Source organism: Apodemus sylvaticus, chromosome 21 (genome assembly GCF_947179515.1).
Source record: "Apodemus sylvaticus chromosome 21, mApoSyl1.1, whole genome shotgun sequence".
Lineage (NCBI taxonomy): Eukaryota > Metazoa > Chordata > Mammalia > Rodentia > Muridae > Apodemus > Apodemus sylvaticus.
Genome location: NC_067492.1, coordinates 34,304,213 through 34,315,088, shown reverse-complemented (window position 1 = coordinate 34,315,088; position 10,876 = coordinate 34,304,213).

Below are 10,876 nucleotides of genomic sequence, written 5' to 3'. Positions count from 1 at the left end.
TGAGCAGCCATGAAGGAGAACAACACAAACTTAATTCAGAAACAATGGTAACTCAATTTCTGGGTGCAACAACTAACACCTAATCTTGTAAGCCTTACTAAAATCAAACCCCTTCTGCATCTGCCATGATGCCGGGAAACTCTAGCAGCTACATCTTAACCCTCTTCTGTCCCAGCTCCAAAAGGTTTGTAACAACAAGACTTAAATTTCTCTACCATTAAGGTTATGAGAGATCAGACTGGTCTACATAGCACATTCCTGAACATCCCTAGCTATGTATTGAGACATTTTTTCTCTCTCCCTCTCTCCCTCTCTCCCTCTCTCCGTCTCTCCCTCTCCCTCTCTTCCTTTCCCTCTCCCGCTCCCCCTCCTCTGTTTTTTTTTTTTTTTTGAGACAGGGTTTTTCTAGATTTGTTTTTTTTTTTGTTTTTGTTTTTTTTGTTTTTGTTTTTGTTTTTTTTTGAGACAGGGTTTCTCTGTATAGCCTTGGCTGTCCTGGAACTCCCTCTGTAGACCAGGCTGGCCTCGAACTCAGAGATCTGCTTGCCTCTGCCTCCCAGAGTGCTGGGATTACAGGTGTGTACCACCACCGCCCGACCGAGACACTTTCTCAAACAATACAAATCAAAACAAAACAATCCAGGTCATGGTGTTGACCGCCTGTAATCCCAGCACTTGGGAGGCAGGGGCAGATGGATCTCTGAGTTCAAGACCAGCTTGATCTACAGAATGAGTTTCAGTTCAGCCAAGGCTATACAGAGAAACACTGTCTTGAACCCACCCCCTATCCACCCCCCAAAAAGACTATGAGAAAATCTTTCTGGAGCAAGTTCGGAAGAGTAGTGGTGAGACCCATTTCAGAGTTGGCATTAACAGGGGAATACTCAGCGAAGATAAATCTGATCCTTGTCTCCCAGCACGGGCATGGGCTTCATAGCAGCATTCCTGGCTTGTTGCTTCTCTTCCTGATACCTCATAGCTATGAACTTCACCATCTTGTCAGGCCATTCACTTCATATCAATGCTCACAGGACACTGCAAGTACAACAAGGGACTAAAATTTACTTCTTTAAACCACCACCCTATGCACATCATTTTTTCTGAAACTGCATTAGACAGAATCTCAGAGATTCCTTCTGGCCACCTGTGGTCAACTTTTTTTCAACAAACCAAATCTCTTTTTGGATCTTTCTTTCTTTCTTTCTTTCTTTCTTTCTTTCTTTCTTTCTTTCTTTCTTTCTTTCTTTCTTTCTTTCTTTCTTTCTTCTCCTCTCTCTCTCTCTCTCTCTCTCTCTCTCTCTCTCTCTCTCTCTCTCCTTCTTTCTTTCCTTCCTTCCTCATGATACTGGTCTACAAAGCACATTCCTGAACTTTCTTTCCTTTTCTTTCTTTTTCTTTCCTTTCCTTTCCTCTCCTCTCCTCTCCTCTCCCCTCCCCTCTCCTCTCCTCTCCTCTCCTCTCCTCGCCTCCCCTCCCCTCCCCTCTTTTTTCTTTCTTTCTTTCTTTCTTTCTTTCTTTCTTTCTTTCTTTCTTTCTTTCTTTCTTTCTTTTTTTTTTGGTATGTTTGAGACAGGATTTTCCTGTATAGCTGTCCTGGAACTCACTCTGTAGACCAGAATGGCCTTGAACTCAGAAATCTGCCTGCCTCTGCCTCCCCAGTTCTCAGATTAAAGGTGTGTGCCACCACTGCTCAGCCTTTTGTCCTTTCTATGGTTGTCAGCATTCTTAGGACATCCTTCCAGATGTGGAGGTTGTGTTCCAGATGTAAGAACAGCTGAGAGCTCCTTCAGGAATCAAACCTTGTTATTACTCAATTGATCGACCCATTTTAAAGTACAAGAGTTCATTAAAATGACCTCATTTGCTTAGCTCTTTCTAGTTGAGGGCTATTGGGGGTTCTTTCCAGTTTTGGGCAAGATGATAGAAGCTGTTGCACACATTTTTTTTTTTGTGATTGCTTTTGTGTGAACACAGGCTTTTGTTTTATTTGGGTAAACACCTATAAGTTGGTATTATATCACTCGAAGGTACTTCATTAAAATGATAAGAAACTATTAAATTGCATGCTCAAATCCCAGTGGCATTTTGTGTGTCCATCATCAGTAGAGGGGTTTTAGGGTCTCAGACACTCTGATTTTATTACTTTCTCTTTCCTATATAGATGTAGCAATAGAAGGGTAGCAGTACCAAGCCTTGGCTTTGACTTGCATGTGCGCAGTGAGACTTTTGTTCAAATATTTTCCCATTTCTTTAATTTTACTGGGGTACTGTAACAAATAATCATAGACTGGGTCAGTGTACTAGTTTCCAGTTTCTGTGACAAAATACTTGAGAAAAACAGTGTAGGGGAGAGAAGATTTGATTTGGAGTGTGGCTTCAATCCCATTGCCTGGTCAGTCAGCTCTGTTGATCTGCAGTGAGGCAGAACATTATGGTCATGGTGCAGCAAAGATGCTTCATAATGCCATGAGGGTGGGGGGAGGAGAAGGAAGAGGAGAGGAGGGAAGGGGAGGATGGGTGGGAGGAAGGAGTGGAGACACAGGATTAGGAGCAGAACATATCCTTCCCGGGCATGCTGCCACTTCTGACTAGACCCTACCCTTCAGGGTTTAATTATCTCCCAAAAGCCTCGCCTTAGAACACTCAAGCTTCCTGGGGATCCTTCAGATGCACAGAAAAACAGCTTCCAGATGTGGGAAGTTTAGTAGATGAAGCCTGCTTTCTGGTTTGTAGTACTTTCCCGTGGTTCCCTTACCAAGTGCTGGGATTAAAGGCGTGCGCCACCACTGCCTGGTTTCCACTATCTGTTTTAATCTAAGCTGGAACACCAAGGATAGACAATAATGTAGGCAATATCTGTGCAAGCATAGAAAATAAACGTAGCATTTTTAGTTGCTTTTCCTGTTAGAGCAGATGCAACTAGAAAGCCTGAAAATGTATCATTAGTCACATGCACATATTTTAACATTCTAAAATCAGAAATATGAGTTACCATTTATTTGTACTAATTTATTAACAAATAATCCTCTAGAATTAACACCATTATGTGGTACAGGTAGAAATCGAGGACCCCTAGAGCAAGTCTTTACAATTTGATGTGCACATTTTCTAAAAAAAATAAAATTATTCTCAAGCCATTACTATTTTGATGATGTAAAGAATATGATTATATGGCCAATTGTTCCTATGTAAGGCCTATAGTCTGTCTTGGATAGAAATATCTTGTGGCCTTGCCTTAAGGGGTCTTGTCCAGGCATACTAGGATGAGCTCCTTTTAAAAGATTTATTAATTTATTACATATAAGTATAATGTGGCTGTCTTCAGACACAGCAGAAGAGGGTGTCAGATCTCATTATATGACCCGTCCAGTAGGTCCAGTTATTCAGGGTTCTGAAGGGGTGGTACCTGAGGGTCAAAGGGGGGAGAGAGAGAAAGGAGACCAGTCAAAGGGGGGTTCAATTGTCGAGGTCTTGTTTAATTTTCCAGGGTACACAGGTTTTAAGCTTTCAGAGGAAGAGCTCACTTCGAGGCAAGAACAAAGGAGGGAGGGGCATTCTTGGCAGTTTCAGCAGGAAGAGATAAGGGCCGTCTGGTGGAGACATCTGATGTTTGCAGTCTGGAGCATCCAGTGGTTATCTCAGAACTTCCCTTCAACTGGCAGTTCATGGGGAGAGGCTCTTCTTTGTTTTACTCAGGACCTTTGCCCTGCCAGCCCTCCGGGCTGTTAGTGAGGGTCCATTATGGCTTCCCACATTTCCTCCCTTTCCTTATATTAGAAGTGGTAAGGTCTGGGCAGAAATACTGGCCAAGGGGGCCAGACTGTGTAGCCGTCTCTGTCTTAGGATCGACCTCCCTATCCCCAGCCTTACCCGTCGTAGAGTTACCTTGTCATCCTCAAAGTCCCGTGTCTTAGGTTGGTCAGGGGATAGAGGATGTTGCCCTTCCTTAAGATGGCTACCTTGGGTCAGCTCCCCCTCCAGATAAGCCCAGGGATGAATAAGTGGAAGCCAAACAGAGCCTCATTAAAGGAGCTTATTGAAATTGAGCCTCTGCTTGGCGGGCACTGCGGTTGTTTCTGCTGAGCTGTCTTGTCTCTCGGGGTCCATCATTTCCGGTGTCCAGTGGATGATACTGTACTGAGACATAATTCTTGGGTAGGGTGGAATCTATTTGTGATTAGATGAAGCGGGTTAATCATTGAAAAGCCCAGGGACCAAAGGAGATTAACAGTAATAACCCTATGAGGGGTCCTAGAATAGAAGGTAGTAGGGTGGAAAGCCATGGGGTCGTGGAGAACCAATTTTTATACCAAGACTCCTGCTGTTCTCATTCTCTTTTGTGTTTCTCTATACTCTCTTTTCCTCTCCTCAGACTGTCATCTACCAGTCCTGTCTTGTCCACATAAACACAGCATTCTTCCCTTAAGGCTGCGCAAAGTCCTCCCTATTGTAGGAAGAGCAGATCAAGTCCTTTCCTATTTTGTAATACTACTTCTGATAAGGAGGCAACAGAATCTTTTAAATTGGCTAAACCATCTCTGAGTTCGGCCAGGTCCTTATCAATGGCAGCACTAAGTAAATAATATTGTTGTCGATTCTGTTGCGAGGTAACAAGGGAGGCAATGCCTGTGGATGTCTTAAAGAAAATAAATGGCAGGCCACATTCTATCTGGTCTACACTTGAAATCTGTAAAATTTAAATATATGGCCTTTTGACACCCTGAAGGGGGGTAATCAGCAGTAGCCAATATCTCCCCTTTGATCTGTTTATAATTTGTTTAATCTTCAGCTAAATAAAATTGCCATGCAAAGAGGGATGTTGAGTCCATAGTTATCTGTGGTATCAGCATTAGTAAGAAGCATCCAAAGGTGTTGAGGGCTGTGGCCATTTTCAATGATTATAATCAGCATCATTCTTTGTCTCAGCATTAGCATACTCTGGCAGCTAGCATGTTCCTTCGGCATCCTGCAGAAAAAACACAAGCATGCCCTCCTCTCTACACTCAGAGAGATCCCTAGCATTAAAATTTTAAATTTTTCTTTGTGGTATATAGAGATGTGATTCTCCCTTCTTTTATTATAAAAATATTCTTGTAAAGTTCTATGGGCTTGTTCTATACTATCTTGTCTTTGCAAATTATGAGGAATCTCAGTAATATGACTAATATCAAATTGTTAATAAGACATCTCAATGACTGACTATAATAATCAGTTATAATATTTGTTTTTATCTGATTTAGAACTTTTAGTATTAAAAATAACATATGTAATGACTAATTTTATTTTATATTTTGTTTTTTATGTTAAAACAGTTATAACTAGAAAGCTTGAAAAACTGTCAATAGTCGTATGTATATTTTTTGATTAATTTTTTGAATTGTATTTGTATAAATAATTGTAAAAGTTAAGAATTAGTAGCATTAAAAAGAAACAATTTCAAGCAATTGTAAGCCATGAGCTATATATGTATATTATTAATATATAAATAAAAGTTTGATTTTTAACATTTTAAAAAGAACAGCTACAGCACCCAATTCAATTATCTGTGCTGAAGCAAGGGAACACTCAAAAGAATAAACATGTGATCGAATTATATGAGCTTTACTCCCATAGTAGATGAATTTTTATAGGATGCATGTATAAATCTATAACAATATAAAAACATTTATAGAGGCAAATTTTTAACAATTTCTCTTTTAGATAACAATTATTAATTTTGTCAAAAAGGCTTGTCATGTAATAGATTAACAATTAATAATAATTTGATTTCTGTTTAAAATAAGGAAGAAACATTTCATCATGCTCTTAAAACATTTCTTTTAAAAATATTTTTATGATTTTATTTTGTAACACTTTATTATTACATCAGATCTTTATTGGAGGTTGTCAAAACCTTATTTGGAGAGATTTTATATTAATGTTCTCTTTGTGAAGGAATGGAAGTGAGCATATATCATAAACTGTTGACAAATACTTATGGTAGCTTTCTCTACGTTATGTCTCTCAGTATTTATTTTGCATCTATCTTGAGAACATCAGAGGCTTAAATGACAAACTTAAAGCAGTGTCTTAGCCAAAAAATTTACCTTAACACCTTTTGAAAATCATTTTCTTAAAAAATTTAAAAGCCCATTGTTAAGAGCAAGCCATTTCTTGAGGAATAACTTTCTAATGAAAATCTTTTATTGGTTTTTTAAAGTTAGCTTATGCTCCTTTAAAGTTAGAAGTAAATGCTTTTATAATTATCAATATTCACAAAGCAAAAAACATCTTTTAAAATCTATAATAGTTTTGTATGTAGTAGGCAGGCCAAATTTTAATGCCTTCATAATTTTTACATAGCTTTATTACCTTTTACAGATCTAAGTTTGAACTTTATTTTGGACCACATCTGTATGAATCTATTAAAAATGTTCTTTTGGCCAGAATCTCTCTAAGTGAGGCCTGCAAGACAAAACTGCATCTCTCAAGCCTCTGCAGCTTTGAGCAGCTTTGAGCTTTGTATTAACTCAGATGTAAATCTCCTGATCTGAGTTTGTTATCTCTAAGGCCAGACCTACACCCACTGGTCCTGCAAGGAGTAGCCTGTAACCAGACCCCATTGTATGGAGGTCAAATAACAAAAGGGACCTGTAATATCAAAGTATAACTACAACTTTTTGAAAGCAAAACCCAGTTTTAAACAATCTTTTCTCCTTAAAATTAATGGCAAACACATTATTTTCATATTGCAAAGTTTGTCCATTATCTTGTGTTTGAATGTATGACAGTGTAACTTATTGAAGAGACATTATTTTAAATCTTATTTTTTATAAGTCCAATCTCCAGGCCAAGATTCACACAAAACACCATGCCAATTTAGAAGCATCTTAGAGGCCTGCATTTCCTGTGTTGCATCATGCCACATGTAGCTAGTTAAGATGGCTCTGACACTGAATCACCAGTTTTAAACTAACCTTTTCTTAATAACCCTATACCTTTTAAATCATAACCAATGAATTTATAACTCTATAGTCAAGATATGTAAAACCTTATACCATTAAGACCAAAATAAAAATGAAGCGATCATACAAATCTCATAAATAAATTTAAACCATATATATATATTTTTTTTTTCTAGCTGTAACTTCAGGGGAATAAAGCATTTTGAACCCAATCATCATCATGATAGAAAATTTTCTAGGAGAATTAACCATTTCCACTTGTCCAGCTGCTGGCTCTTAAAGAAGCAGCTTTTTCTCCAGCTGTGTTTGACTCCTACCTTAGAATGTGAGGCACCTCAAATTAGCCTCCTCTGTGTAAACTGCAATTGGCAGGACTGCCAGCAAGATAACACCTTTTTACCACTTTTTTTACATAAAACATAAAAACAACCAATCATTCAGCCAAACAAAACAATGGACAACACAAATTGACACACATATGAACAAGTTTTGGTGCACCAAAGACAAACAACAGATAGCAAGGGAACTTGATGTCCCAAAGAGATCCAAATATCTTAACCCGAACTAAGGAGATCTCCAGTAGGTTTCAGAGAGAAAACAAAACCATCTCCTGTTTTCCAACGATTTTTTTTTTTTTGATACTGTGTCCTACACATAGGAAAACTGCTTTTCTGAAACCTGCTTTTTCTCTTGTTTAAGATTTAACAAGGGGGAAGAGGGATGCCTAACTGAACACACATACCTGTGGAGAGAGGTGGGAGGGGAGGAGAGCCCAGGAATTTCTCTGCAGTCCAGATCTTACATGCTGCCCGTGAGTGGTTTTTGCTTTTGATCTCTCTCAGCAGCCTCTGACTTCCAAAGAAAAATTTCTCTCTCAGAGAAAGCTCAGCTTGGGCCAGCTGGATAAATTCCTCAGGTGTCAGCCAGCCCTCAGGAGAAGATTCTAAGTGCCAAAGTGAAGGGAGCAGTCCACCCATAGGCTGTGACTGTGAACTTTAATTCTTCTAAAATGTTAAAATCAAGGGGCTTGTTTTGGCTCTGGCTTTTTCTAGGCATTTGTCTTTGAAATAAATCTTGAAGTTAGAGTGACCATTTGTTCCTTGTAGCTCCTTTAAGGTCCTCGTTCGCACTCTGAATGAGCCCCCAGTAACTAAAGAATGTATCAGACACCGGTTTACCGGTTTTCAGAATCTTATTAATTTCCTTACCACCCTTATCTCAAGTTAGCGGGTGAATATCAGGTCCACTTAAAATTAACCAATGACATTTATCATCGACAAAACAAAAGAACTTAATTAAACCCTTTGTTCTTAACTCTTAGTCCTCTCTCCCTGAATTAATGCTTGATTCCTCCTATGAAACATGCCTCTTTAGCCTCGTTTAATAATTGTTTCCCTATGACAATCGGACGACAATGTTTGGCCACTTACCTGCCCCTCCAGCAACGCAGGAGCGATGCAGTCTGCGGGGTCTTCCTTTTTCCGGGGTTTCTCTGTTGTCCGGTAGTTGACATACTTTGGGTCCCTGTTCAGGCGCCACTATGACCTGTCCATCACGCCCAGTTATTCAGGGTTCCGAAGGGGTGCTACCTGAGGGTCAAAGGTGGGGGAGAGAAAGGAGACCAGGCAAAGGGGGGTTCAATTGTCAAGGTCTAATTAAATTTTCTGGGGTACACCGGTTTTAAGCTTTCAGAGGAAGAGCTCACCTCGAGGCAAGAACAAAGGAGGGAGGGGCATTCTTGGCAGTTTCAGCAGGAAGAGATAAGGGCCCTCTGGCGGAGACATCTGATGTTTGCAGAGTCTGGAGCATCCTGTGGTTATCTCAGAACTTCCCTTCAACTGGCAGTTCATGGGGAGAGGCTCTTCTTTGTTTTCTTTAGGACCTTTGCCCTGCCAGCCCTCTGGGCTGTTAGAGAGGGTCCAGTATGGCTTCCCACAATTATAGATGGTTGTGAGCCACCATGTTGGTGCTGGAATTTGAACTCATGACATTAGAAAGAGCAGTCAACACTCTTTCTGATGACTATTGAGTTATCTCTCTAGCACCTGGATGAACTCTTAAGTGTCCAGAGGACAGTCATTTAAAAGAACAGTACCTTTTATTTAAAACTTGATTTGTATTTGCATAAATAATTGTAAAATTTATGAATTATCAGTATCTAAAAAGGAGCAATTTCAAGCAATTGTAAGCCATGATATATATATATATATATATATATATATATATATATATATATATATATATATATATATATATATATATATATAGGTTATCAGTATACAAATTAAAAGCTTGATTTTTACCATTTTAAAAATAGCGGCTACAGCATCCAATTCAAATATCTGTGCTGAAGCAGGGGGAAACTCAAAAGAATAAACATGTGATCCAATTACATGTGCTTCTCTCCCATAGAAGAGCTGTTCATAAGTACAGTAGATGCATTCTTTATGGGATGCATGGATAAATCTATAGGAAAATACAAAGGCATGCATAGAAGCAAATTTTAACAATTATCTTTTGGATAATAATTATCAATTTTGCCTACAAGGATTGCCATGCAATAGGCCAAGTATCAACACTCGGCAATGACCAATTTGATTGCCATTTTAAATAAGGAACAAATGTTTCATCAGGTTCTTAATACATTCTTTTTAAAATGATTTTATGAGCCGGGCGGTGGTGGTGCATGCCTGTAGTCCCAGCACTTTGGGAGGCAGAGGCAGGCGGATCTCTGAGTTAGAGGCTGGCCTGGTCTACACAGAGAAACCCTGTCTTGAATAAACCCAAAATCCAAAAAACCAAAAAAAAAAAAAAGCTTTTATGATTTTATCTTATAATATTTTATTAACATAGCAATAGCTTTATGTTAAACCTTTATTTGGAGATGATAAAGGGTGACTCTACATTAATGCTCTCTTTACCAAGGAATTGTTGTGAACACATAACATAAACAACTGATCACAGTAGCCTTCTCTACTATCTGTAAAGTTAGTTGTCTTTCACTAGTTAATTTGCATCCACCTTGAGAACAGAGGTTTAAGTCCTCCTGTGGTAAGCTTAAAAAATTTTAAAGCCCATTGTTAAGAACAAAGGCTTGTAATAAATTTCTGTGAATAATATATACTGAAAGATTTAAAATCCTAGCTTTTTGTGTTGAAGTAGAGACAAAACATTTTTTTCTCACATAAGGTAAGGCTATCAGCCATTCTTTGAGGAAAAACTTTCTAATGAAATTGCTTTATTGGTTCTTTAAAATTAGCTCATTAGAAGCAAATGCTTTTTACAATTATCAGGATGCAAAGCAAAAAACAACCTCTTAAATCCATAATAATTTTGTATGGAGTAGGTGAAGGGAGTTGGGACTTTTCAGAATCTATAGTTGAGGCAGTAAGCAGACTTAGAGCCCGTGCACGCTGGACAAGCTATGCACACCTATAATCCCAGCACTGTGGGAGGCAGAGGCAGAGGCAGGTGTATTTCTGAGTTTGAGGCCAGCCTGGTCTATAGTGTGAGTTCCAGGACATCCAGGGCTACACAGAGAAACTCTGTCTCAAAAAAACCAAATCCAAAAAACAAAACAAAAACCAAAGCCTAATTTCTAGGATATGAATTACATAAAATATTTTGCCAGTTTAGAAGGATCTTCAGAGGCCTGTTTTTCCTGGGTTGGGTCATGCCACGTGTTGTTTCAGATGATTCCAATCCTGAGTTACCAGTTTTAAATTAACTTTTTGTTACCAATGTAATAATTTTTAATCATGTCCAATAACTTATAAGCCAATACTCTATAGTCAAGACATGCAAACATACTTACACCTTTAAGACCAATCAGAAACAAAAATGAAGCAACTACACAAATCTTATAAATTTAAACCAAACATTGTTTTTTTCTTTTTTTTAGCTGTAATTTCAAGAGACAAAGTACTATGGAC